A 16,441-nucleotide genomic window follows, 5' to 3' on the forward strand; every position below is an offset into this window, starting at 1 on the left:
GCTGGAAAACATTGGCAAATTGACCTGTCTAATATTAAGGAAAACTGTTTCAAATCATTTGTTAAAGTGTACTCCATTTAAATGTGCTGTTATGATATCAAAAGGAAACTGAGAAGCATGGAAGATAGTGTGTACGTATAAAAACCACTGTATAAAGTGGTCATACAACCATGCCATCTATCAGGCTAAAGTAGACAAGTAATTAATATTGATTGGGAGCACTGAAGCTAAATAATCCAATTGTTTTATCTAAAAGAATAATCTGATTGTACAGCAACATAATACTCAACTCTTAAACAACATGTTCCTTCATTTTCTTCTGTTGCAGATTTACATGATTTCTTAAGCTACAACCATTTTCACTGGACTCCAAACTTTTAAATGGGAGAACTTCACTCACTAAAACTCTTCAACCACTTGAAAGAATTAAATTAGTGAACTGATCACAACTCAGACATGTAATTACACATGGCTTCATTTCAAAGGGTCACAAGCAAAACCAAGCAGAACTTCAAATTACTCTCATAGCGCCCAGTATTTCAACACCATGAAGAGATAGCAGGTTCTTTAAATTCCATTTCAAACAAACTAATAAATTATGTTTAAGCTCATTAAAAAGCCTTCATTTCAGTGATGACCTGGACTAAAAGACAGACCATATATTACTTGTTAAATCCAGAATTGGTCTTGAATAATCAACCCCCATCATCTCTTAAAGACGCTACACTGCAACACTATTGTATTTAATCATTAGTAATTGATTGGAAATTCTGGCTCCCTCACAGTGTGTCCTTTGCCCTGTCTTCCTCCCCGCACCACCAACCAGTCACAATAAATGGTTGCCACTCCTCGAGCCTGGTTCGGCTGTAGGTTTCTTCCCGTTAAAAGGGAGCTTCTCCTCCTCACTGTTGCCAAGTGCTTGCTCATGGGGGTCATTTGATTGTTCTTCTATACCTTACATTATAAAGTGCCTCGATGTGACAGTTAATTAAATTGAATTCAACTGAATTGAAATGTTTGATTTTTACAGTTCCAGAAATAAAAGTCTAAAAACTAACTGCACTGTAATCCCAAAAGTTATTTGCATTCAAATGGTTTAGCTATAATCACTGATGGTAATTAATTTTCTTTGTAAAACTAAAATCATATAACTGTGTCAGACAGAACTCATTGGTGGAAGCTTTTTGCACTTAACCTATATTGTTTTGCATGTGATGCACTAAAATGAATACATTTAACATGGTCCTTTCTATTTTAAGTTTATTCTAATAAATAGTTTAAGTTCAATTTTTTATAAGAGAATAAGTTTTAAACTCAACACTCAAATAATAAAAGTAAATTTGATGTTTACTGATTATGTTTAGTTGAAAGCACTTTCACTATTTTTAAGTTTTTGTTGCCCCTCCCATATTTTTCCCGGCACTGGAACCGAAGAGACGTCTGGACTTGTTTGTCAGAAAAAATTAAGACAAGTCGTTTTTGGTGGTTTTGCCTGGGATTGGACATGTTTGTTTCAGTCTACAGTCGATAGGGAGTACTTTTCCTCAAACCTCCACGCAAACTGGTGAGTTAAATCTTTGTATTTCAACTTTAAGCAAAAATAGTTGCATGTTACATTACGCAAATATGCACGCTAATTCAATCTACAGTGAACCCTCATTTACCGCGGGGGTTACGTCCCAAAAACAACCCGCAATAAGTGAAATCCGAAAAGTAGTGAAAAGTATTTATTATAAATGTTTTAAGGCTGTAACCCTCACAGCCTTAACCCCTGCTCATGCGTAATGGTTCTAGCATCTTCCTCGTCCATCCAAACCGCGCGGTTCCATTGTGTGATGTGAGCACATCCAAACCGTGTTCAGGGTTAGCCCGGGTCCGGACTCCGGCCCCGGTCAGAGGAGGAGGACCAGAGTAGAAGAGTGAACCAGTGGACGGTGTTAGATGAAGCTCATCATCTTTATGAAAGAAAAATTACAAAAATATGCACAACAGGTTAATCCTCCTTCCAGGTTAAGCCTAGGTCGCAACCTGCTGTACAGGCTCCTGCAGCCAATCTACAAAAACCCATTCTCTTGACGGGTTGCTGCCTTATCAACATTGAAGAATGGGTCAAATGCAGAGGACAAACTTCATTATACAGTTGTATAATGACAATAAGCCTTACAGATTCCCCAAATTTTCCTGTTTTTTTTTTTTTTTATTTGAACAATTAACTTGTACTTAAATAATAAAGAGCATTTATAGAAATACAATACTTTGACCTTTTATACTTGTGTTACTCTCCACCAACAGGTTAACTCACAGTTTTTTCCCCCCCTCTGTAGAATGCTGCTGATGGTGACCTTGAAATCCCAATAGGAATCATCTTCAATGGTGAAAACGGAAGTCCAGAGCAAGAACTGAACCCCTCCCAGCTGGGGATCCTTCTAGAGGGCAATGTGGTAATGGATTCCATCTGCAGTCTTCCTTTGGCAATGTGTCTCCTGTTTGGACTGACTTATGCACTCCACTTGGAGTACCCAAAGTGCATGAAGAATACATTCCTGTTTATCCAGCAGATTATGCTGAATCTGGGACGAAACGATCCTCCTCCAAAACTCCAAAGGCTAAAAAATGAGCTTTCAATGTGTGCATAGATACATTGAATGTTCACTCTTCATTGAGCAGCTTTTTCTCAAGTTCAGGAAGTCATTATTGTGTTTGTAATTGTCTTTTTTTGTTTTTAGTGGATGGCAAAACCAGGGCTTAAAGGAGTAGTTCACTGATTTTACATACTGAGATATGTTCTTACCTTAGCTTTGAAGAGTTGATGCATACCTGTCTTGTCTTTGTGCGAGAGAAAGCCTCTCCCATATATTCCAACTACCTCCACTTTTTGCTCCTTTTAGAAGCTACCGAGCTCCTCCACGTTTTCCCTATTTATGTAAAATTACATGAAAAGTTACACCATCTAAGTTTAGTTTCACTAAATTTAACGTATAGATTTTTTAAGCCGATAAAAAGGGGCACTATATTACAAGCGCGCAGTAACCCTAGTGCACTCTGGAGCATAGACTGAGTTACTGGGGGGATGAAGAAGTGCTCCTACAGTGTTATTACACCTTGTAATATAGTACCCCTTCTTATCGGCTTAGAAAATCCACACGTTAAATTTAGTTAAACTAAACTTGGAGAGTGTCACTTTTCATGTAATTTTACATAAATAGGGAAAACGTGGGGGAGCTCGGTAGCTTCTAAAAGGAGCAAAAAGTGGAGGTATTTGGAATATATGGGAGAGGCTTTGCTCCATTTGCATGACTGAGGGCACGCACAAAGACAAGACTGGTACACATCAACTCGTCAAAGCTAAGGTAAGAACATATCTTATTATGTAAAATCAGTGAACTATTCCTTTAATTTCATTGTCTCGCTGGGGCCATTCCTTATTCCATAGTTTTTATTTTTCCAAGTTAAAAAATTTGTGAAAATAAGTTTTACTGTTACAACTTGTTACCCAGAGTGTCGCACCAAAGTTCTTTACTTGTGATACACAGTTTTATGTGTTTAAAAGGATTGTTTTAAAGAAAATGTTTTATTGGAAGTCCAATTGTGCAAACAAAAAACTTGCTGTTCAAAAAAAACTACCTCAGAGACCACAAATAAATTCTTGTCAAAAAGTGGCTAGGAACAACTGAAATATTGTGTTTGTTTCTGAAAGAAATGTCTTCTTAGAAGCGCCATGTGTAAAAATTGGAATACTGTTCAAAGGAAAACAAAAGTCTTGTTTTGTTATAAATAAAGTAAAAAAAAAAACAAAAAACACTTTAGTGGTCTTTGGTTTTGAGTGTGTTTGCCTTGACATATTAAGTTTTAGTAATAATAATACATTTAATTAAAAGACGCTTTTAATTAAACACTACGCAAAAAAGTGAGTTTTGTAATATTAGCACCACTTAAACAATTTAGTTTTTTCTATTAGTATTAAGTTAACTGTACTTAAACAAATTATTTTTGAAATATTGAATACTTAAACACTTTAGGTAGCGATGACTCAATATAGTAAATTGTGACAATTTTAATTTTAAGTTTACTTGACTAAATCAGTTAATTTTTTGTTTTGGGTTGATTACTCAAATCATTTGAAGGGAATCGGTTTCCTCAAACGATTTAAGTGTATTGAACTTATCCGGGTTTACAGTGTGGGTAATAACCAAAGGGTGACTGCCTTTGCAAAATGTGTCCACTCAAGGTTAGCCCAAGGACACTAACCCCATCACACCTCTGGAGATGGCCCCTTAGCACATTTAGCTGGCTCCCATGCCTCTTTAATAAATAAAGCTGACCCCTCAGCTGTATTACAAGAAGCTGGAAAAAATGAAATGCCTGTGATGGGTAAAGGCAGGGCAAAGAGTCAGGCGGTCTGGAAACAGATAAAAATCAAAAGTCAAGCGGGATTTCTGGGGACTTGCAGCATCTAGCTCAAGGTTCACTGCTGGAGGTGTGTGTCAAGTGTGTGAGAGAGAGAGATGTGTGAGGCATTTAGTCTTGACCTTGCCATGCTGAATCCTATTTCCCTTTGGCTGTTGCCCAGCAACATCACCTTGACAGCAAGAATTGGTCAGAGAGAGATATAAAAAGGAGGATAAAAACAGAAATGGGTCTCCCGCTTACTTGATACGTTAATATCACCCTTTGCTTCAAAGCTACACAATGGCTTTTTCCTGCATTTCTGCAGTAGCAGGGCCTTTTTTTAATTATTATTTCAACCTAAGTGGGACAGGTCAAAGGTCAAAGGGAAACCGATAGCATCTGTGGCCCCTGTGGAAGGTTTAGCAGCTTTAATCTAAGAGAAGTTATGGCCTTCACTTGGATGTGACCCTGGGGAGGCTGCAGGGCAGTAGGTGGTCAAGATCAAAGTTGTCCTGCAGGACACTGGCACTTATGGTCAGGGAAGAGTCTGTACTGCTGCACAGATAAACACGATGTAATATCTGTGTGAGCTCGCAGCTGCCCCGCCGAAGGCCCCGCCTCCTCACCCCAGAGTCCGTGCAAAATGAATGTGCTCTCTTCTTCAATCAAAGGGGAAGGAAATGATTGAGAGGCTCCCACGGAAGCATTTCATAGACAGAAGAAAACGCTTGACAAACAGGCAGGAAGATGAGGAACACGCAACATGGATTCAAAGGGGCAACATGACGAGGCTAGTGCTATAGTTGTGACAAGGCTCATTTAAGTTTGTTTACATCGTTTTAGTATTATTATTTTATAGAAAAATATAATAGATTGTTCTTTATAACATGATAGTCTATCAATCATTCTTTATTACCGACATGAAGTTTAACTGTTACTTAGGATTTTCAGCTTTTACTGTCAGAAGCCTCCGAGGTAACTGGTTACATGGTTACTACTCTATATCAGAAACAACAAGCACAAGTTTGTTTAGTTAATGACATTCTCATTCATGATTAATTGATATTACAGTAACAAACTTCTGAAAATGCTTTTAAAAAATTACTGCTCTTGCAAATTTTGCTTTAAGAAAATCAGACTGAACAAGAATCAGAAGTAGTCAGACATGTTTTTGGATTAGAACATGAAGGCAATCTTTGTGTGATTCTTTCATCTTTCCCTGCATGTACTTTACAACGCTTTGTGACAAGAAACTGTAGCAGACTTTCTCTTAAGAGAAGAAAAACACTTTTGTATGCTAGAGGCTTTCGGCAAGACGAGATCAGAAAATTGCTTCAATTCAGAGAAACCGAGGCAGACAGATTTATCTATATTATATCCCTAACTGCAGCGTTTGAGGATAGATGGGCCCAGGCTTTTATTTTGATAGAGTATAAATGGACAGGACTATCTAATGCATGTCAAACAGCCTCGCTTCAAAACACGATAACAAAAAGTGGAATTGGCTCTAAGGATATGAGCCCAATCGAACACAAGTTTTTACAAAAACGTGCCTACATTATGATATAGGTAACACTTCTATGCACTTAAAAGCAATGCACGTTTCATTTTTTAGCTTTCAGCCTGTTCAAAGCAGGTTCATCAGGCCATACATTTATCTTTTCTCTTCTTTTGTGTTATTTCTTAAAAGCAATCAGCTGCAGAAACTGTCGGCTCTGAATCCAAAATATCTGTTGAGTTGAAACCGGTCTGCTTGTTGACTCCTTATATAGACACACAGAAATTATAATTTTTGTAATGATCAGTTCAGCCTTTAAAACCTGCGTGGGAACATCTTTGAGCAACATAACAAATGTTGAATGGACTCAGAGTGTTTTATACATCATGTCTGCTTCACCCATTCACACATGTATTCATTTTTTTTTTTTACATTTAAGTGCTTTTTACTGAACATTGACACATAGCCACACTCTGATGTTCAGTATCTCGCCCAAGGACAATTTGGCATGCAGAATGGAGCAGCCATGGCTCAAACCACCAATCTGATTAGCAGATAACACTGCCCGTCTTTAGTTTTGATGATGCATTTGCCCTGACATTGTTTCAGTAAACTTACACAATGTCACACAATTTATTTCTATCCAGAGTTGATTTTCTGTTCATTTTAAAACCGAGACCTCGAATTGATTATGGCAGAGTTAAGTTCAGTGGACTCTTTGGTGGCCATCCATGTGTGAAAATGATGCATCGTGCTCTGAACTACCCTTTGGCAGTTTGAGCCCGATGAATCTTGGCATTGTCATCTTGGAGCATGTCCATGCCATCAGGGAAGGAAAAAAAATCTGCTGATGAAAAAAAGCCTGGTGATTCAGTATATTCGGATAGTCAGCTGACTTCATTTACTGGGTACATACCCTTTGTGAACTTAGATGTGACAAACTGATGCCTCCACAAGCTTGTATGCTAGGCACTAGTCATGATGGGTGCATCACTTCATCTGCCACTGATGCACAGTGACTCTGCAGCAGGGTAAATCTGGACTCATTAGAGTACATGACCTTTTCCCACAAACTTACCTTAACCCAAAGTTAAATATTTATCAACCCCAGCAAACAGAAGCTTGTTTTTTTCTGAGTAGCCTCACCAATAAGTGGTTTTCTTAGGGCTGCACAGCTGTTTAGTCCCAATCCCCTGGGTTCTCTTCACATTATCCATGTAGACTTGCTCTTACTTTTACAATTTTACTTTAGTGATCTCCAGTTATGATCATTCAACTTTTTTTTTCAGATAATATTTCTTCCATCTTCGAGTTGTAGTAATCTCTTAGTTGTTTTCTGTGTTTTTGAGCCAGGATACTAGTTTGACCTTACTGAAACAGAATAACAGGGTAACTTTTCCACAGCACGGGATGTGTCTTCCATATCCAAGAAAGGAGAAGCTACTCACTATGTCAGTTAAGGTTAAATAACCTGCTTCCAGCTGGAATATTAGTCGCAGCAGTAATTATCTAATGCAAAGCTCTTACCCCGAGTTAAATCCAGGTCTATAACGATGCAAAACAAGCCACCAACTCTGAATTGAAACCCACATTAGCTTTCTAGCCAACGTCTCTTCTATACAAGCATGGACATGAATATTTAGTTGTATGGTGGATTTTTATATAAACAACCAGAAGCTAGAAAACTGCAGCACACATCATCAGTCTAAATTAAAAGGTTGTCCTAAATGGTGGTACTGGCCATCTTTCCATGCTTGTATTTTCTTCCTCTTTCATTCTCGTTCAGTGAAAATTTAGTAAAGAAGTTAAAGTTGCAAATCATAGATACATGCATGTATGCACACACACACAGAAATACCAGATAACAGCTGCATATCGACCAGTTATGGCATACAGAGTTCTTTTTTTTTCTTTGCAGCATGCTTTATCAGCCTACACAACTTGCTTCCTCTTCACTTTACCCTTAGATATTCAAAAGAGCACAGTCAGCAAAGTTAGTGCAAAGCAGAACATAAAAAAACACAAAGCCACAAAGTTCAGGAGTCACTTTACATGTCGGGACAAAGTGCAAAATGATATCTTTTCAGAGGGATGTCTAAATAACCAGAAGCTAACGCACAGAGTTTCCACGTGACACAAAAATCAATGATATCAGCTGATTTGGCAGCCGATGGGCCGGAGCAGATGTGAGCAAAGGTTAAGTGTCAAAGCACTGCAAAACATTCCCTCTTTGAGAGGGAGATATTCACAGCGGGATACAAGCTCTATGTCATTACTAAAAGGTCAAAGGAAGCCGTGGACAGTGGAGTTCTGAGCAAACAGCCCATCAAATTGGTTGAAGTCTGCATTTGCTGTTTTTACCACTATGGAAAATCCTGGTCAATGAAGAGGATTTTCAGATGCCCTGTGGCGAGATGTTTATTTAAAACTATGTCAAATGCATTTTCTACATTTCAACAGTTGTCCGAGTATTTGACATGTAACTCTGGTTCAGTTGAGTAACTTGGGTTTTTAAAGTATTATTTTACTCACCGAGGTCAGGAGAAGTTCTTATGGGGGAAAATCATGATTAGTCAGATGATCAAAAGGGTTTTAAACAAGCCAATGGTTTATCCAAACTATGGTTTGTTCCACTCATGAGTGTGCTACATTGTATCACTATCTGCATGATGAGGAAAATTTGGGATATCCTATGAAGCTGTTCATTGTTGCAGTGACAGCATGAGTGCATTACTTTTCTCCTGTGCATGTTAATATTTTACGGATGCAAAGCACTAGCAATGCACTTTGGCCTTGACTCAATGTACATACATAACAAATGATGCAAGACATGCATAACAAATGATGATTTCCCCCGAAGGTTTAAAAGCTCAGATAAAGGCCAGAGAAGCAGAAAGTTGCTCTTTAGGTTCTGATAGATATTTTTAACAGGCAACTCTTTACCATCATCATCATTCAATCAGTGGATCTATTTTCTATCAAGATTTTAGCGAAGTGTTTTTGCACAGTCTGCTCTATTAGATTCAGAGCTAAAGTCTAGGAAAGACAGAGGAAAAAATATCCAAATATATGCTTGTTGCATAAAAAGAAAACACAGGAGACTTTGCAAGACGCTGGGTGCTTGGCAGCTTTGTTTATTAGGCGAGACATGAGAGAAAAGAAAGCTTAAAAGCGACTACCACAGCACAGTCTGCACTTAAAAGACATTTGAAGTCTACTTCCCACAATCTACTGTGTGGAATTCCCTTCTTGGCAAATGTATCTCATAAATTCAGCATGAGAGACAGTGAGAGAGACTGTAGAAGGGAAATGGAATTCAAAGGAAGAAAAAAAGACAATTTCACTGGAGAAAATGTCGATATTTACATTAAAAAAAAGCTTTCCAACATGAAGCCGTACAGATGACTTGTGCTCCCATCTCTCGCAGTACAGACAACACAACTCCCGCAAAATAATTTCCACAGCACAGCTTTAGTAAACTGGATGGATAATTTTATTGTCCAACAATTGGCCGAGCTGAAAGCTGGCAGTGGCAGAGACAATGTAATTAGCTGTTTTACTATCACGCCTGACCACAGAAAGCCTAATTGTTTTTGCTGACGGCGCACACAACAGGTTGACGAGAGAATGATCACACAAATGTTACATTTCTCCATGAACATGCAGTCAAATAAAGAAAGACAATCTATTTAATCTATAAGTGGCATTTTAGCACCCCTGATTGGGGTCTTTAAAAGAGCGTAATCGTGTACAATTACACAAGACGTAACATGCGTCCCCTCCCACATGTTTTTGGAATCAAACAGAAGGCCCAGTTCCAGTCTGGCCCCTGCACCCTCCCCACACACTTTCTCTCTGTATGCTTGTTCATGTGGAAAGTGCTGTTCCAAACCAACTAACCTTAAGTGGGAGTGGGTCATAAAATGCTCCAACACAGAGTCAACAGTGATGTCAGCTTACTAACCACATTCCTTGAAGGTGTAGTACCTACTTGTGTCCAAAAATGGAGGGAATAAAAGCACACTTACAAAAAATGACTTCTGTGTGCTTATTTTGATATAAAATGAAATAATCAGAAGGTCCCGTTTCAGCTGGAAAAGGACCAAGGCTTCTGAAATCCTTCTGCTGTATTTATAATCTACCCCTTAATTAAGGGGCCCTGCAGGAGTTGCGAGTGTGACTCCACATGGAGTTAAACTCATCTCGGAGTAGTACAGACTGGGATTTTACCACAGTTTGATTACAGACACAAATACCACGCTATACATGCTATTTTTGCTGCTCCTCGTTGACCAGGCTAATATCCATATGGAGCAGTGCACTCGCAAATGTTAGCAGCATGAGCTTCCCCACCAGGAGCTGTTTAATTCATCTGCATCTGTTCTTTAGTCTTACCTTTGTTTCACAGCTGACATGTTACCCTTTTGTTTCTAAGCGCCTCTTAGTCTTATACATCCCTTTTCTTTAAATGTCTTGTCTAACATGCAGGTGCTCTTGTGCATGTTTTATTTTTGAAAGATTTATATACAGATTTTTCACTGGTTATTTTGAGTTGCATACTTTGTGTATGTTTATTAATGTTGCTTAGCAAGTTGCAAATAAACCAGACACTTTAGGTAGCTATCAGCAAGCTTCTAGTGTAATTCAGGCTGAATATTTGAGTACATTTTTGGGGAGAATTGGTAAAGTTCATCGACACCTTCAACAGCACCATGTCATTGTGGCCAGTTAGCTCCATCTCGATTGACCAAATCAGTCAAGCTTAAAGGTATTGACTTTGGCGTAGGGGACAAAATCACCGTGAGAGGAAATCACCTCTCAGTCCATGATTTCCATGGAGAGGAAATCACCATGGAAAATCACCATGGACTGAGAGGGTGGTCTTGGTCACCACCCTCTCAGTCCATGGTGATGTAAAACTCGCTTCACTGTAGACAGTGACGGTGACATTCTAGCATTTTCCTGTTCATAGCAGGCTTGAGCCTTAGTGCTTCCTGGGCTGTTCTTGAACATCCTAGCCAACTTATTTTGCTTTAAGAATGACAGTCTGAGTCTTCCAGACCTTGGTATAATAGTGGCATATCTGAATAACTTACTGATGATTTTGGAATCTTCTGTTGTCTAGAAATGGCTTCAAGAGACCTTCCCAACTTATATAAATCTGCAATTCTCCTTCTTAGATTTGGACAGTCCCTTGGACTGTACCGTTGCTAAACAAATCAATCATGATCTCTAATTGGAAGTTAATTGGCCTTGGCCTTTTGAAGTTAAAAGACACTATAGGACCTTCAGCACACAAAGACTGATGGAAGCGTGTATGTATATAAGCCAGCATGTTTGTAGTCTGTGTAGATTAGAGAAAATCCAAAATAATTTAGTCATTACAGATGTTTGGTGTCCATTCATTCCACCCTTGAAAAATAGCATTTCAAAGAAATAATTAAAAGCTTAAAATTACTCAAAATGAGCGCGTGCAGACTTTTGACCATAACTGTATTTTTTTTTGTACAGGATTCCATTATATGATGATATTATAATAGAAAATACAATATGCATGACTTTGGAGCACCTTCTCTTTTTCAAAGCTTTCAGCCTCATTGATTGAGTTCAGTTGAGTTGGCCAGTGTTGAAGATCTTCCTTCAGAGAGCAGAGCATCTCCTTGCTTTTTAGCTAGAATGTGACAAAACGCATGATAATAGCACAAAAACAAAACAAAATAAAATCAATGGACAGGGACAGAAAAAAAACCAGTTATACATGGATCACCTGCTGGCAGCTGGATACATATGCAGAGATACTGTTGTGAGCTTTGGAACATATCGCTGCCAAATAACTAAGATTTCTTACTCTGAGCTGACAGCACGAAGGCAGATTTATCCAGACTCTTGCATTTCAAGTCCAGCCCCTGTTTATCCCAGTGAGGAAAAAGCCTTTAGTCCAACAGTTTTGCTTGAGGGTACAAACTGGAGTCTATTGTTGAGGCAAAATTCCATCAGTGGAGTTACAAGAGTACAGCCCTGTTGTGGCTTAAACACAGTGATTGAAAAAGCTATCTGGGAAAGCGTTTATTCGTAGGGGACAATCGTTAGCCACAGTCTTGATAGCGCCAAAAGCTTTATTTAGACTTTTGTTTCATTCGGTCTCTGCAGTCTGAGATAAGCTGGATGTGTGGGCTAAGCGCAGACTAACCCTCTCAGCCATTACATGCCATGACTTGTGGCCAAATCTGGACAATGACGGTGTGTTGGGAGAACCAGTCATGTTTGAAGGGCAGTCTGTGAAAACACTAGCGGCCGGACGGAGAAAGATGTACAGAATAAAATGGAGTATGGATGAAGACACTGAATGTAATTCAATTGGGTAGCAATCTCTGCAGATAACGCTGCTTTAATCAGAGGCATCTTATCTGAAAACACGTTATATAGAGCTCGAATTTGGGGGTGGGGAGGTTGTCCTCCTGGACCACAAAAAGAACAACATGGCTTTCTGCAATTTACTTATGAAACACACGACAGGTCATGCACATTGTATCTCAGCTATTATAAGTCTGCAGATTTGCTGTGGATACTCGGAGCAGCATGCTGCCAAGTCTGCAGCACAACATTTTTACAACAATGTGCAATTCTATTGATTGAAAACTCAGTGGATCCACGGTAATCTTATCAGCTCCTCTCTTTCCACAGTGGCAAAAACAACAGTGGCACACTGAAAGGAAAAACAAGCTCCTATTTCATGAGATAAAATGGCAAGAGATGGTCCCACAAGAGTACTCGAGAGATGATCTGCAAAGCCTCCATCAGATATTAAAGTGGGTTAGAACTTACCTTACATATAAAATAAAAAAATAAAAAAGACTCACACCAAAAGCCAAGAAAAGCCCCCAAAATATTTCAGTTTCATATGCATACATTGTTATGATATCTATATTCTGAAAGCATGTGCAGCAAAGAAGAGAGATGGGCTTTTCAGGTTTCGGGGCCTAGATGAACATGCCTTGGCCTCGGGCTAGCGACCCCGTGTTTTTCATTTGGAGCCCCCATCTTGGTCACTCTCTAGTCTTTATTTTCCATTAGGGAGAGAAATGCCTGTGGACGAAAAGTGGAAGCACAGAGAAAAAGAGGGCAACACACACACACACACACACACACACACACACACACACACACTCACAGAGGAAGAGAGAGAAAGGAGCTGAGCAGAAACACAGAAGACAAAATGGCTTTCATTCGCGCAGCAGTAGAAGGCCAGAGGTCCCTTATTTTTCCTCTTTCACTTCTTTCTCTTCATTTCTCGCCTCCTTTCATCTCGTCTGTGAGGTATGTTGTTGTGCAGCATTTTCAAATCACATAAAAGATGTTTACACATGCTCCACAAGCCCCTGTGATTGCCATGTTTTGCGCAATTGTATGCAAATCTACACAAACCCGGATCAATGCGGCGAGAGGAGAGACTTTCATAAGCATATGCAGTCGGTGACTCGGCATGCCGGGTTCCTCCAACACTCCTGCCTGAAGTGTTGGTGGTGAATATGAAGTGGAAAAAAATAACCTCTCAATCTTTTGAGAGGCATGCGAGTTTGGAATTATGCGCGCGTTTAGCTTATTGTTGTGTACGGTTTGCCCGGTGCACGCCATCGGTGTGTGGTGACAGTGATAAATAAGCATTATTAAACACGAGACAGAGGCCTGGTGGAGCCATTAATCTTCATCCTTACTGGCACCATCACAGAACTCACTTCTCATCAACCCGCCACATCTACACGTCCCATTATCAATAAGACAAAGGAAGCAGAACCAGTTGCCCGTGTTCTGATGGGGTTTGTGTGGCTCTTTAACCAGAGTGGACCATCTTCAGGGTCACGGCGAGAAGCGAGAAGTGATTAACATCTACTAGTATCAGATGAGCGATGGGACAAAGAGAGAGGACGACACCTTGTCTGGTGTCTCAGAATTAATCACACTCTGCTTGGAGTTGACACACAAGTCTATTGCAGCAAAGGAGGAGGAATATGAACCTGTAAGAGGAGGCTTGCTGACAGTGAGTGTCACACTGCGGCTTCTGACATTAAACCTAAAAAAAAGGATAAAGACATTCCCCGTCTTGTCGCTCCTTCCCTGGAAATAAAAGGCTGGGATGAACAGAAGCAGGTTGGAGGGGTGGGGGAAAAATGATGAATCATCAGGCAGTCGTCTTTTATCAGCAACTCAAATCAGCAGGTGGGAGGAAGAGAGGAAATAATAAGATGTGTGCAAAGCGAAAGCACTGAACATGGACCAGTGAACACGCAGGTACCTTTTTAGAAACATTTCTATGCTCTCTAAAATTAAACTCCCACATACTGTCAACACATACCAATATTTACTGGAGGCTTTGTTTTTCAACATATGTACAAAAAAGGGGATGGAGCGAAAAAGGGTTGTTTTTGTTTGTTTTTAACTATGAATGGGAACCGCAAGAATATTAAGCACATTTAACAACATAATAATGTCTTCATTAGGGGTAGACGTGTAAGATTGTATTGGTAACCAAATGCTTTTATTAATTCTTCCTACAGATTTGATTCTTTAATCGATTTACTTATTGATTCCTGAGGGAAACATGAACATGCTGTCAATACAGAGTGAATAGAAAGGTTTGTATTAGGCCACTAGAAGCATGACAACAATGACATCATTCCAACAGTGGACAGTTTAGTATCACTTCTGGTTGGAACTGGTTTTCAGTTTCCATCCCTTTTCTAACTGATAAACTCAAAAGCAATATGAATTAATTTTTCTCTGACAGTAGCCGTCTGAAGTGAGAGAATTGTGAAGAGCAACTCGTTGATTTTGGTCTTTCGGCACTTTCACCAGATGGTCACCAACAGCAGCACCTCCCTCCACAGGTGGCGGTACTTTCCCCTCCACTCATCTCCTCAACCCTGTGATCACACAACATCTGGTTCCACGGTTCATCGTACTCTTGCCTCTCTCTAATAAAACTGTGGCTCCAACCCTGAGGTCATTTCCTTCATTTGCAATATTTTTGTTCCTCCTTACAGCAAACTGAAAATTAGGACAGGAAACAGCAGGAGAGTTTAAGGCAATGGAGCAGCACCGTGTCAAAAATTCAAGGGCAAAGGCGCAGCAGATAGGAGACGGGCAGAGAAGTGAAAATCGAGCTGTCAGTCAAGCATAGAACCGTGGTTAACGTCCAATATCAGTTGGAGGTGGAATCAGAGAGCAAAATAATGACAAAACCAAAGTGAAAGTACATTTTCCCACAAAAGGACAAATAAGTAACAGGTGAGCTGGTGAAGGAAATCTCTGCCAGAAACTTTGAGGTCTCATAAGTTTCTTTGCACAAACGCCAGGAAGAAAAATGACAACTCAACTGTGTTGTCCTCAGCGAGTAACAAGATAAAATCAAATCCAGGCGATCATCAATCGTGTGTCGTAATTACAAAAACACAAAGTAATCCATTTCATGAGGCCTGAACCAACAACATCATTATCTATCCATCTGCATTCAGGAATCATTGAGCAAGCCTTCGAATTGTTCACACGGGCCACATGAGCTTCGTTAATGTTAGTGCAAGAAAATGGAAAGCAGGCTTCCTATGCTCGATGTAATCACAAATCACACTGTTAAATTTGGTTCAAGGAAACAAACACGACGGACTTTCTTTTAAATAGTAAATACTCACCTCATCCACCTGTGGACTGAAATTAAAATAAAGCAGATAACATCTTTCACATTTTAAAGATTCAGCAGGCGGTGATTCTTAACTGATTGTGAACAGGTGCAGGCTGCATCCTCCACACACACACACACATAAACCATGTACCTAATAAAAAGCAATTGTGTATTATTATCGATTAAAAGTAAAAGACAATTGCAAAAGTTTTCTTTTCTTTTGTGTCTTGAAGTCCCAGCTGTGGTGTTATTAAATGTCAGGATACGGGCCTCTTTTAAAGAGGAACAAAGAACATGACCACAGACCCCAAGCACGCCGGGGACTTAGTGTTTTGCACCTTGTTTTCATACTCTGCTTTGGTTTAGGTGCAGAAAAAAAACTTTGTTTGGTCAGAGTTTGTGGGTTTTGGTTAACCTAAGGCCCTATTAATCTTGCATGTTGAAAATTGAACCCAGGCGCAAATAAAACGTGACGCCGAAGGGGTCCATATGCAACACATGGTTAGCGACAGCAGTGATGCCAAATGAGTATTTCATGCTCTGGAAACAAAAATGGGCTGATATTTACCAGGTGAAGGGAAAAAAGTAGAGTTTACCAGCTTTTTCTCAAAAAATGACTCAAACAGCTCTGCAAACAAAAGTTGTAGACAAAAAATAAGATTAAGTATTTTTTGATTTAAAGTTTTTTTCATTGGAGACCATTTATGATTCCTTATATATATATATACAGATAATAGTTGTTATGTGACACTTGGCAGTCTTATTAGTAGTCGGTGGCCTTGCTAGAACTGAGAGCGTAACATTTATGTGACTCACATACACGCTATGCCTATCAGATCAGAGTTTCTGCAGGATACTGCAGGGATAAGAGCCGCTCA

General features: G+C 39.5%; 1 long non-coding RNA gene across 1 annotated transcript; it reads left to right on the forward strand.

The window, feature by feature from the left end:
• Positions 1–13,699: 13,699 nt before the first annotated feature.
• Positions 13,700–14,909, forward strand: LOC112842736 (uncharacterized). Its single transcript, XR_003214739.1, has 3 exons — positions 13,700–14,176; positions 14,443–14,520; positions 14,673–14,909. It is a non-coding gene; the product is annotated as an uncharacterized LOC112842736 (long non-coding RNA).
• Positions 14,910–16,441: the final 1,532 nt, after the last annotated feature.

Source organism: Oreochromis niloticus, linkage group LG18 (genome assembly GCF_001858045.2).
Source record: "Oreochromis niloticus isolate F11D_XX linkage group LG18, O_niloticus_UMD_NMBU, whole genome shotgun sequence".
Classification (NCBI taxonomy): domain Eukaryota; kingdom Metazoa; phylum Chordata; class Actinopteri; order Cichliformes; family Cichlidae; genus Oreochromis; species Oreochromis niloticus.